The sequence below is a fragment of the Schistocerca cancellata genome, chromosome 8, assembly GCF_023864275.1.
Source record: "Schistocerca cancellata isolate TAMUIC-IGC-003103 chromosome 8, iqSchCanc2.1, whole genome shotgun sequence".
NCBI classification, from domain to species: domain Eukaryota; kingdom Metazoa; phylum Arthropoda; class Insecta; order Orthoptera; family Acrididae; genus Schistocerca; species Schistocerca cancellata.
The window spans coordinates 573,856,139-573,869,522 of NC_064633.1; the positions used below are offsets into that span (position 1 = coordinate 573,856,139).

The 13,384-nt window shown below is 45.2% G+C and overlaps 1 long non-coding RNA gene across 1 annotated transcript in view; it reads left to right on the forward strand.

Moving 5' to 3' along the window:
- The window catches only part of LOC126094786 (uncharacterized), a 52,603-nt gene that overhangs the window by 21,819 nt on the left and 17,400 nt on the right, over positions 1 to 13,384 (forward strand). Inside the window, exon 2 of the long non-coding RNA XR_007521877.1 lies at positions 2,388 to 2,616. This is a non-coding gene — a long non-coding RNA (uncharacterized LOC126094786). The remainder of the gene's footprint in view (positions 1 to 2,387; positions 2,617 to 13,384) is intronic.

Consider the following 13,384-nt stretch of genomic DNA (forward strand, 5'->3'; position numbering starts at 1 on the left):
CGGCCATCACTAACACCGAGGCGGGCTCGGTGCTGTCCTCGAACTAACCGATTTGTAACAGTTCGTTGTGCCACTGTGCTCAGACTGCTGCTGCAGATGCGCCAGAGCCATACGCCGAACACGATGGTCTTTCCTGTCGGCAGTGCCATGTGGCCGGTCTTCTTGCGACCGCACATTCTCATGACCACTACTTCAAATGGTTCAAATGGCTCTGAGCACTATGGGACTCAACTGCCGTGGTCATAAGTCCCCTAGAACTTAGAACTACTTAAACCTAACTAACCTAAGGACATCACACACATCCATGCCCGAGGCAGGATTCGAACCTGCGACCGTAGCGGTCGTGCGGTTCCAGACTGTAGCGCCTTTAACCGCTCGGCCACTCCGGCCGGCTTCACCACTACTGCCCGCAGTCATATACACTAGCTACATTCCTGCCAAGTCTTTCTGCAATAGCGCGGAAGGAACATCCAGCTTCTCGTAGCCCCATTACACGACCTAGTTCAAACTCAATGAAGTACTGATAATGGCGTCTTTGTAGGCTTAAAGGCATTCTTGACTAACATCAACTCAGGACGTTCAATCTCAAAGCTAACTAATGATCACGACCGTTACAGTATGTATTTAAATCAAACCTGATTTGCATCTTCGTACTGGCGCTACGCGACTGGCGCGAAATTTGAATAGGCGTCGTTTTTCAGGAGTAGAAACATGCCTACAAATTTACGTTTATGTCGCACAACTTATTTTTGGTCTTGCGACTTTCTTACGTCAGTGTATATCAGTGGTGTGCTATTAAATAAAACTAAAGAATAGGTCCCTTTGCAGACAACACAAAAGCTATTGTGAAAGACGTGGAACGTACTATAAATGATGTAGGTATGAGAGTAGCTGGTAACATTAGCACCTGGCCGGCCGGTGTGGCCGTGCGGTTCTAAGCGCTTCAGTTTGGAACCGCGTGACCGCTACGGTCGCACGTTCTAATCCTGCCTCGGGCATGGATGTGTGTGATGTCCTTAGGTTAGTTAGGTTTAAGTAGTTCTAAGTTCTAGGGGACTGATGACCTCAGAAGTTAACTCCCATAGTGCTCAGAGCCATTTGAACCATTTGAACATTAGCACCTGACTTCCAGAGACAGATGACTGCTTAACTGGAACAAAACGAAATACATACAGTTTTTGATACGGAAATCGTGTAAGAGCGAAATTTTACTGTCCTGAGGTGGTCAGTCAGTGAAGTAGACCACTGTAATTCATAGGACTGAGGCAACATTGAACGCTTTCTTGGAAGTATCCAGAAGTGGGGCCTACTCGTAGAGAAACCGAATGCTGCCATCTTCGGCATAAGAATGATCTCCAATGTCTCTTAAGAATAACGCTGACACTGATACTTCGATTATTTTCACTCTATTAAATCGTATAGTATTATATTTTATGGCAGCTCTTTGTACGTACCAGGTACATCCTTAGTCCAGAGATGAGCGGTGTGATTGATCTGCGGTTTCAGTTTGCTAACTTTGTGCAGGTCGTTCTTCAAGTGTGTGGGAATTCTAATTCTGCCATCCCTGTACTTATATTGCGACATGGAATTTGTTGTTGACAATACTGGCTCAGTCAGTGTGCGTGTGTGTGTGTGTGTGTGTGTGTGTGAAATCTTATGGCACTTAACTGCTAAGATCATCAGTCCCTAAGTTTACACACTACTTAACCTAAATTATCCTAAGGACAAACACACACAACCATGCCACAGGGAGGACTCGAACCTCCGCCGGGACCAGCCGCATAGTCCATGACTGCAGCGCCCTAGACCGCTCGGCTATCCCGCCCGGCGGCTCAGCCAGAAGAAACTGCAAAATTCATTCCATTAACACAAGAGTGTAAAACGAAACACTCTTGGATAACATTTCCTTAAGCTTAGTACAGAAAGCTGTGCAGTGTTCAGCGCGTTTAATTTTCAATACACTTCCAGCAGACCTGAAAAAATTGAACGATAAATCCCAAGTACTCGTATCCAAGTTGAAAGTTCTCCTTGTGGCACATTCCTTCTATTCTGTAGACGAGTTCCACACAGTAGTTAAGAACATTTCTGTGTAATGTGTTATTTATTGTTAAACTGTCGCACAGTTTTTAGTATTTTATTAGTTCTTTAGTTCTCGTCTTTATAAATTTTCTAATCAGTATTCTGCGACCTACGTAGCTACTGATTTCGTCAGCTTTGGCTGGCATGGTCCCATGGAACCTTATAAATAAATAAACTCTGTCACTCCTGTCTGCTCTGCTCCAACAGCAATACTCATGCTAACAAAAAGGATAGAATGTACTGTAACATTGTTGCTCAGCCGTTGCAAAAAGTGTGAACTATCTGACTCGCATTTTTTTCTGTGGCAGAAGAGCACAGGCGTGCAGATGTAACGCATACGTGACGAAGCCGGGATTTGAACCGCAGACGCCGTCAGCTGTGCCCTTCGGCGGCCATCGCCTCACCTCGTGGCGTACCAGCAGCACTGACAGACATCGGTCAACAGGTCAACAGGACGAGGGCGACCCTAGGCCAGTCACCGCGTACCTCAACTGTAGGCTCCATCTAGACTTCGAAGATTTTCGTCTGCAGCCACAAGTAAGTTCTTTATTGGGGGTGACTTATCTTCAGCTCATGTTTTCTTTCCACACTCGTAATTTCAAAGTTAATAATCGAACATTATTACTATTTCATTTTCTCTGTCCAGTGAGTGGAGATTATAAATGTACACGGCATTTCGACAGACAAGAAATGAACACAATTTTGAGTTTGTCACCATTTTCGCCAAAATGATGTTAAATTTTCTGTGAAAATGTTATGATACTGTATACGAAGCGCCCATTGCCGTCCCAATTATTTTTATTGTGTGGGGAGGGAAAGAGTGGGGGCAGGGAGTGAATCTATTCGCTCATTTCGTGTAATGCGAATTAGATATACATCTTTCTTATAGTGTGGGGATGCGTGTATCTAGTCAGTGTTAAGGTTTCTTACAAAGACAAGCAATTCATCAATATTATGTCGTAAATATCGGCCTAATTTTATAGGTCCTGCTTTCTGTAAGCAATTTAGTTCTTTTAATTTTGAAGATGACAGCAATAGCCGGCAAGATATTAGCTCTACTTTGTTTCAAGACTTCCAGTTTACTGTAGATCGCAGTAAAGTCGGGCATAGACAATCCTCTTATTATTATTATTATTATTTTACAAACACTGTACATCGCATCTTAGTGAAAAAAGAAGAACCTAGTTTCTTTCAAAAAGAAGAAGGCATTTACTTTGTTTACTTTTTTCGACTCCAAAAATGTTATAAACAATATCCGAATGTAGTTTCTCTTCAGACAGTGCGGGAAACAGTTTCTTTCATGGTGTCCGTAAGATCAACTTTTCCACTCTTGTCTTGATCGAAATTAAGGAAGAGTAGATCAGTGAGCGTCGTCTATGACATTGTTGATCTGAGACAAGTTTTCAGTAGCGACTGTCCGGGTTTCGATGGCCACCGTGCGTCACTGTTGAATGGCCGCACGTGGTTCATGCCTACGAGGCAGCCCGAAGACACTGATTTTCAAAAAATGGTTCAAATGGCTCTGAGCACTATGGGACTTAACATCTGTGGTCATCAGTCCCCTAGAACTTAGAACTACTTAAACCTAACTAACCTAAGGACATCACACACATCCATGCCCGAGGCAGGATTCGAACCTGCGACCGTAGCAGTCGCGCGATTCCGGACTGAGCGCCTAGAACCGCGAGACCACCGCGACCGGCACACTGATTTTGCACCACCTGCCCATCTGAGAATATGTGTGGGCTTAGAATGAAGGATAGCGCAGAATGAAAGAGTAAGCCTTACGAAACAATGAGGATTTTTGGCTTAAGCATGCCTCCCAGCCGTCAAACTCCGGCGCGCTGGGCGGCCGTTTCGTAGTTCCGCTACACGGGCCTGTCGGCACCACCAGTCTCACTCAGCCACTGTTCAGATGTTTACGCGAAAATGGTATCCGGGATTGGTTATGTACTATGAAGGAACTTGTTCCCCATTAGCACTTTACGGTGTGGAAAGATAACAGGCGTGGACTGGAAAATGGCGAATGGACAGAGGCGGAGTATAGGACAAGACAGGGTGTAACTGGAATTATAAGGCATTAATTATACGACATTTAACATTGTACATTTAACATTGTCTGACAGATGAAGCTTTCAGGATACGCAAGTTTGGTCCAGTCATAAGCAAATATTTGTATCGATCGAAATACTAATCGTATATTTTCTGACGTGCAGCGTAGTATTTTTTTTTTTTCTGACTCTGCCTGTAGATCATGTGCATCTGTAGAGGGTTTATTTTTGTTTTGGGGGGGGGGGGGGATCGAGGAGGAGAAACTGTATCTCGCACCGCCACCCCGCCCCTCTTCCTTCTGAGGCCTCAAAAGGGTTCAAAAATGGCTCAAATGGCTCTGAGCACTATGGGACTTAACTGCTGTGGTCATCAGTCCCCTAAGGGAACCTCCCCAACGCACCCCCCTCAGATTAAGTTATAAGTTGGCACAGTGGATAGGTCTTGAAAAACTGAACACAGATCAATCGAGAAAACGGGAAGAAATTGTGTGGAACTATGAAAAAAATAAACAAAATATACGAACTGAGTAGTCCATGCGCAAGATAGGCAACATCAAGGAGACTATGAGGTTAGGAGCGCCGAGGTCCCGTGGTTAGCGTGAGCAGCTGCAGAACGAGAGTTCCTTGGTCCAAGTCTTCCGTCGACTGAAAAGTTTACATTCTTTATTTTCGCAAAGTTATGATCTGTCCCTTCGTTCATTGACGTCTCTGTTCACTGTAATAAGTTTAGTGTCTGTGTTTTGCGACCGCACCGCAAAACCGTGAGATTAGTAGACAAAAGGACGTGCCTCTCCAATGGGAACCGAAAAAATTTGACCGCAAGGTCAGAGGTCAACCGGTTCCTCCACAAGAAAACACGTCTGATATATTCTATACGACACTGGTGACGGCATGTGCGTCACATGACAGGAAAATGTTGTCGACCTACCTAACTTGTACACTTGGCGAATGGGTAAAAAGATTCTTCTACCTTGCCCGATTTAGGTTTTCTTGTGGATGTGATAATCACTCGCAAAAAAGTGATGAAAACATAAGAGTATGTCACATAAACTGCAACAAATGAATGCAACAGTTTCACAGACTCACAGTTTTCCCTGTGCTCTGTCAAAACATATGTTTTTAACGTTTTCAAATTTTTCCGCGTCTAGAGCGTCAAATACTGCATATGTCCAAGCAAATCAGAACATGTCCTGGAATTTTGGAGAGCGAAGTTGATTATGTGTGGGTGTCTGAACTTTGATAATTGTCTGAAAATAAAAAATTAATCTTTTCACTCGAGGGAAGATTTGAACGAAGGACCCCTCGTTCCGCAGCTGCTCAGGCTAGCCACGGGACCACGGCGCTCCTGAGATTACAGTGTCCTTGATGTTGCCTATCTTGTACATGGACTACTCAGTTTGTATATTTTGCTTATTTTTTCATAGTTCCACACAACTTGTTCCTGTTCTCTTGATTGATCTGTGTTCAGTTTTTCAAGGCCTATCCACTGTGCCAACTTATGACTAAATCTGAGGAGCGTGCGATGGGGAGGTTCCCTTGTTAGAACTACTTAAACCGAACTCACCTAAGGACCACGCACATCCATGCCCGAGGCAGGATCCGAACCTGCGACCGTAGCGGTCGCGCGGTTCCAGACTGTAGCGCCTAGAACCGCTCGGCCACTCCGGCCGGCGCTTCAAATGGGGAGGGGCGAGTTTCCCACCGTGACCCGCTCCCCTCTCAAGGTTGATACGCTGTTTGAACCTCCAAAAAATGTTTCACTCATCTCTGTACCAAATTTCATTTTTTTTACTGGATAGGGTTCATCCTGAGAGCGCTCCTAATGAGTTGGAGACGAAGGGCTCTAATATTATGATAATAATACTGCTGTTTTTACTGTTTCGTCGTGGAATGGTCGAGAAAAGAGATGGGTGACAGTGGGAGGCTGGTGTTCAGAACGCGGCAGAGTAGGGGAAGGTTCACGTGGTGCGGTGTGTGGCGGCGCCTGCCACGGGCCATCACGTATTATGTGGCGCCTGCAGGTAACCAGAAGCCAGCTCGCCTTACACCACGTGGCAAACGTCCCACGCAGCTCATTCTACACCCACCCTGTACGCCTCCTACCGTGAAAGCATTCTACCTGTCAAAGCAGTCCTCATAAAAGCACAAAGGAAAGGAAATTAACCTCTCTTCACTCCTCCATTACTCATTGAGACCCCAAACTCCATTTCACGTCTCATACTGAATGATGTTTTATCTGCTGGCCTCCTCTCTTGTTGACTGGCGCTAATGCACAAGTGTCATACACCGCGTAGCATTCAGACGATGCTGGCAATTTCACAGCGCCTTGCAGCTGCTTCCATGCCAACATACACTAACGAGCAGTCGAAGCAGACACACCTACCGAATATTGCGAATCATTCCCTTCACCTTGGCGAACGCAGCGACAAGTTAAGGCTTGAATTCCATGAGCCACCCAAAACAGTGTGGGCAGTCATCGTGATCTATTTCCTATCAGAGGCCGTCCACAGCTCAAGGAGACTGCACGTAGCTAGGTCTAAAGCGCGCACATTTCGCGAGATGGTGGCCCACATATGCTGAGTAGAATTGCACTCAGGTGATCTGGTTGCTCCGTTCTCGCTTCCCACGTCCGGGTTCCCGGGTTCGATTCCCGGCGCGGTCAGGGATTTTCTCTGCCTCGTGATGACTGGGTGTTGTGTGATGTCCTTAGGTTAGTTAGGTTTAAGTAGTTCTAAGTTCTAGGGGACTGATGACCATAGATGTTAAGTCCCATAGTGCTCAGAGCCATTTGAACCATTGATCTTGTTGCTCCCAAGTGAGGTATTTGTCGAACCATTTGACACAAAAAGGGAGCGATGGGGAGATGAATGGCCTTTTCTGAACGTACAGATCAGAGCGAACGGAAAGCCCTATGTTTGCTTCATATACTGGCATAGAAAAAATGTGCATCTGAACCAGTCCACACAAATTTCAAGAGGGTAGTTCATTAAGTAATGCAACACATTTATTCCCCACTCTTTTGGCTACAGAACCCTATTTTTCAATAAGATCTTCGTTCAATACGACAGCCTGTTTCCCGCGGAGTGCATCCTTCATTGGGCCAGACAGGCAGTGAATTAAGGTGAACCACGACCAGTTACCGAGAGAACACTGCGTCTGGGAGTGCACGCAATCAACGTCTAGAGTCGGTCACCTCAGAAGAGGCCATTGCTCACACAGGCACATAAAGATGACAGCAGCGAACTTCATCGGGCTGGAAGAATATGTGACTGATTTCCTGAACATTTCCCACCCTATTACGACTTGATTGGCCTGCAAAATCGCCTGACATCTGTGGGACATGTCGGAACAAAGGGTAAAAGGCCAACAATTGCGTCCTCGCCACTTGGTGAAACTGAATGATCAACTCCTCAGCGAATAACTTCACCTGGATGCAGCGTACCTGCACAACCTAGTGGACGCACTTCATAAACGAATCCAGATGGTTATCGAGTCCAGGCGTGGAATTGCACGGTATTAAATGATGCTTGTAATGATTTCTCTAGTGGTGACTAATTTTTTGTCCGATGAGCTTAACTTCAGTGGCTCTAAGAGGCTGATACGTAAGAGGCTGGAGGATAGCGGTAGATTATGCCCTAAACTGGCCTTTGCAGTGGCTTTTTCAAGAGATGTTCCTTACCTAATTATCTGGCAACTAAGATTTTGTCTCATTTCTCGCATGTTCTCCCGCTAGTAAATGACTACAACTAAATTTTAAGCACACAACTATCTGATACACATATAAAGGTAGAAAGTCAATGTCTGATATGTCAGAGCTTTGTATAATTCTGAGGCTCAAAATTGTTAAGGCTTTCGTGGCCACTTGTTGACAAACTGCCTATTGGCTCCTGTCTCGGGTTCTTCGGCCGACGTTCATCTAATGATTTTACAGACGTTTCACCAGCACGAGTGGTTGCCATTGTCAAAGCTTCACCCTCCACTGCCGGTGGTGAACTGGAGCCGAGCTCGCGGCCGCAGACTATATGTGCCTGGCGCGCCAACGTCCGAGGGCGTCTCCGCGGTCATTTCCGGTGTGGTTCTCCTCTTGCTACCTGCGACGGCCGTTCGCTGCAGTACGGGAAGCCAGGATCCGTTTACCTTAAGGTTTTCCTCTTTCTTGTTGAAACTGTTCGCGTGTTTTTCTATTTCTGCAGCTTCTCTGAACAAGGGCGTGTGATCCAGAACATCCGTGTCGGCGAATTTTATTACGTGGTCGGTCTCACTCAGTGCGTGCTTGCCACGGCCGATTTCTCCATCTGCCCCAACCTGCCATGTCGCTTATGCTCTTTGATCCTGGTGATAATTGATCGTCCAGTCATTCCGACATAAACTCTTCCGCATGTGAATGGTATACGGTATATTCCCGACATTGCAAGTGGGTCCCTTTTCTCCTTCGCCGATCTAAGACACTCTTTGATCTTCTTTGTCGGTTTGAAAATCGTCTTTACGCCATGTCTGCGCAATATACGGCCGATTCTATCCGTCACTCTGGGAATGTATGGCAGAAAGGCCGTACCCGACATTTCTTTTTCCGATTCCTTACTTCGCCGAGTGTTTGGCTCTGTTACACTTCTAATATAATTTGTGGAGTACGCATTGCCCCTCAGAACAGCCTTAAGGTAAACGGATCCTGGCTTCCCGTACTGCAGCGAACGACCGTCGCAGGTAGCAAGAGGAGAACCGCACCGGAAATGACCGCGGAGAAGCCCTCGGACGTTGGCGCGCCAGGTACATATAGTCTGCGGCCGCGAGCTCGGCTCCAGTTCGCCACCGGCAATGGAGGATGATGCTTTGATAATGCCAGCCACTCGTGCAGGCGCAACGTCAGTAAAATCATTAGATGAACGTCGGCCGAAGAACCCGAGACAGGAGCCAACAGGCAGTTTGTCAATTCTGAGGTTGTTCCTACTCCTTGATGCTTCAATATTTCTTCCGAAGGAAATCTTCGCTACTGCGAGATTTTCCCGCTCTTTATTTTGATGTGGGATATGTTTAGAATGGAGGATACCAAAACGACAGGATCAATATTTCAGTCGTCTTCTGGGTGTTCGCTGCAGACGTGTGCAGGGAAACATGCGTGTCCCAATCCGATTCTAATAACTGATGTCACACATATTCTTGAGAGATTTTTCTGTATGTACCATTTTAGCATCTACAAGCAATAAAGTTCTTGAAAGTAGGAACACCCCACTGGAATAAACCAGACCTGCAAAGAGCGTAAGAGTATAATGATGGTTCCACTGATATAAGGACTCACGCACAACAGGTTTCAGGTGTTTGTTCACAGTATCAAATGGCTCAAATTAATGCAAGTGTGACTCTACCATGAAGTGATGCTACAGCACGTCTTTTCGTCGCTGCAGGGTCCTGAGCTCTTGTTGCTACGTAGATACCATGCACAGAATCCACAAAGCACTTTTTGTGACATGTTTTGCTATAGCAACTCACGGCTGAATTGATGAAGACAGCTAGGGTCCCAGGCGATATGAAAGCACGCCTCACTATTTGCAGCATTTTATCTTGACTCGATTGCGGTCTAGTGGTTTGGAGAGGATTGGGATGCCTCAACAAGAAGCTCAGACGATTCTGCGTCGATCGCGGATGCGAATCGGGTGTGGAGCTGTCGGTCCCCGTTAATAACTCAGGCGTGCAATACACGAAGGATGTGGCTTCCCCCGTAGCAAGTACGAGTAACATACACGTCGTTTTCTTAAAAAAAAAAACCTTTAAAACCTGTCTATGATGAATTACCTCCCGTAATCGTAGAAATATCATGTTACTCTAAGGGAACTTTCGTTCTTGAAGATCAGGAACAGAAAATATTAATGTGTTATTCATAAGCTGCAGGAGCATCCAGGTGAGGTCCAAGAACTAATTTCGCTCATTAAAAGTAATAATATAGTATAAGGAATTGAAAGTTGCATATACAAGAATGTATCATAAATTCATGATTATTATTTCACGTCGTTCGATTCATTTTAAAGATGTTTTCATTCCCACAATTACCCTTATCCCAATGGCTACACTTGATCCAAATATTGTCATCATTTGAAACTATAAAAGTGAGAAAGTTCCGTACGGATCCTCTGCTTTGGCATAGAGTTTAGCTTGATACCTCTACTCTACTTCGTGAGAAAAAGACGTCTAAAGAAACAGAGACGGAGAACAAAGTGTTGTTGTGAGGGTATCATTTTTATCCATTGAGGTACGAAACCCTAAATGTGAATTTAAATTCAAAAATACATAATAAGTAAACTCTGTGAAAAGCAGGATAGAGAAGCAAGGAAGTATATCGGACAATGTAACATTTGTGAATGTTCCAGTACACAAACCCGTGGGATAACTGAGTAATGCTGATGAAAAATTTTGATGCCTTGTTGTGCCGTCTGTCTGTTAGAAAGAAAGAATAATTGATTTGTGGCGATGTTAATGAGAACATTCTTAAAGGAATCTGACAAGAGATGTGATCTAGAAATGTTGCTAGCTACATATGGTTTAGTATCAGTTATATATTTCCGTATTCGAGTGGCTTAATATAGTAGTATAATGACAGATAAAGTATTCAAACAACAGATCTACGTTAAACGAACACATGCCTACCATGTGGCAAACGGAATTTCAGTTCATGATACACAGTTGGTCACATTACATAACTTACAGTAACTGCATGTAGAGTCCACAAACACGCGAAGAAAATAGTGAAGGTGATAAAAGACAAAGAATGGGAGGTCTCGGTGACTACTGTATTATTTGTTGCGATCAGTAGCGGTCTTAGCACTCCCTTAACGAAATTATTGTCACGTTTGAAGAACTTTTTCCCTCGGGGCAAGGACGACTTGGCTAGTTCTGTTTGCTAGGAAGTCCTTAATTCAGTCACAAAGCTGGTCTGATAATCTACTCGCATGTTTTTGGTCAAATGTATGAGCGAAGCGAAAACGAGACTCCCTGGAAATAACAAAATGCATTTTTGGGACAAATGTCGTTGCCAAACGAACAGTGGGTAATGGACAAATGGGTTATCAAATTGACCAGCGTGAGGCCTAGTTTTGCAAAAAAGAACTTAATTGCTTGAAAGTAATGAGAGTGATTAAGGAAAACTTAATTAATGATTTGAGGCAAAAGTTTTGTCCGAATTTTCATAGCCAAAAGAAGAGAGGGAGGTGGGCAAAGGGGGTATCAATCAGACCAGCTGCCGAGTTGACATCGCGAGGTTGAGTGCACCTCCCACCGAGGAAAAATCCCTGGTAGTACCGGGAATGCGAACCCAGATCTCCCGTATGAGGGGCTGTCGCGTGGACCCTTTGCCTACGGAGGAGGAGGAAGCTAAACGTTGAACTTTAAATTCTTAATCGGCACATGACTTGCTGTATATCATTTCAAGCATCATTCAAAGGCGCGCAAATGTTTCTCTAATCTATTTTATTTCTTACTTTTAGAAGATTCATTTCACAAAGCATTTGAACGTATTGTTTCCACATTGTTTCTATTTATTCACTAGATCACAGGAGGGTTCGACTTCATCTGCTACAAACGTTTCCGCCGGCCGGAGTGGCCGAGCGGTTAAAGGCGCTACAGTCTGGAACCGCACGACCCCTACGGTCGCAGGTTCGAATCCTGCCTCGGGCATTGATGTGTGTGATGTCCTTAGGTTAGTTAGGTTTAAGTAGTTCTAAGTTCTAGGGGACTTATGACCACAGCAGTTGAGTCCCATAGTGCTCAGAGCCATTTGAACCTAGAAACGTTTCGCGGGGTGCAAATTTATGACCGAGCAGCAGTTTAGTTGAGGGCTTACAGCGGCCTAACATGCATATTTAGTTCACTTTCCTCAATCACATGTCTAGTCAATGAAGAAACGTTGACAATGTGTGTTCATATCTGATGATGTAGAAGAACAAGTGTTATTTTAAAAGGTGAAACGTTCTGTACCCGGGTGGAAGGGTGTGCATTGTTGCGACGACGTACTGTGGGTGCCATCGACTCGTGGTAGTGGTCTTTAGAACGTTGGCGAGGAGAGCAGAAGAGAGAGGGAGGGGTGGGGGTGAGTAAGGTGAAGAGCAGGGTGAATGGCGGCCGGCTAGGGGAAGGCGCGCGCCGCTAGAGGAGCCCCGACTGCGGCCTAGTACACACCCCGCGGCGGCGAGCGTCACGCGTCCGTCGACTGTGCAGGTGAGTTATAACACGACTCGTTACCAGCGTCACGACTGGCATTCACGTGTTCAAGTTTATCACCGACCTCTTTTCGTGTTTGCACCTGTAATCTCCAAGTCACCAAAGTGCTTGATACATTCTGCCGAACCACATATTAAGCTTTCTGACACTTCCAGTCACTGACGGCCTAAATTAAGAATAGTGTGTTCATTGTGCTAGCTGGTAATACTCTAAGTTTATCTACACAGAGGCAATGACTGGCTGAACAGTATTTGTAGATCTTGGTCAGAAAACACGTCCGTGCAATTCTCTAAACAGATTTCTGCGAGATATTAGACTATTTTTTTCTTAGCTGTCTGCCAGGTCATGATTAGTTTCCTGTGTAACATCCCACTATATCTTTTTCTGTATGGAATTTAACCCAACATTATCTCGCACTCAACAAAATATACGTTTTACCAAAAACTATGTATTCATAAATCATTATCCAACTTAGACTCGTATGACACCCTTTGCCGGCCGGAGTGGCCGAGCGGTTCTAGGCGCTACAGTCCGGAACTGCGCGCCCGCTACGGTCGCAGGTTCGAATCCTGCCTCGGGCATGGATGTGTGTGATGTCCTTACGTTAGTTAGGTTTAAGTAGTTCTAAGTTCTAGGGGACTGATGACCTCAGATGTTAAGTCCCATAGTGCTCAGAGCCATTTGAACCATTTTTGACACCCTTTGACTAAACAGAACTATTTTGAACTGAACTGTAACTGATGTGAAAGCAGCTTGTCTTTAAATTAAATGCGCAACTTAGGTAAAACAATTACCTGGCCCTAATCAAATGGTTCAAATGGCCCTGAGCACTATGGGACTTAACATCTTAGGTCATCAGTCCCCTAGAACTTAGAACTACTTAAACCTAACTAACCTAAGGACATCACACACATCCATGCCCGAGGCAGGATTCGAACCTGCGACCGTAGCAGTCCCGCGGTTCCGGACTGCAGCGCCTAGAACCGCACGGCCACCGCGGCCGGCCGGCCCTAATCAACATTTACACTTACCTCGCGTCTTGATAA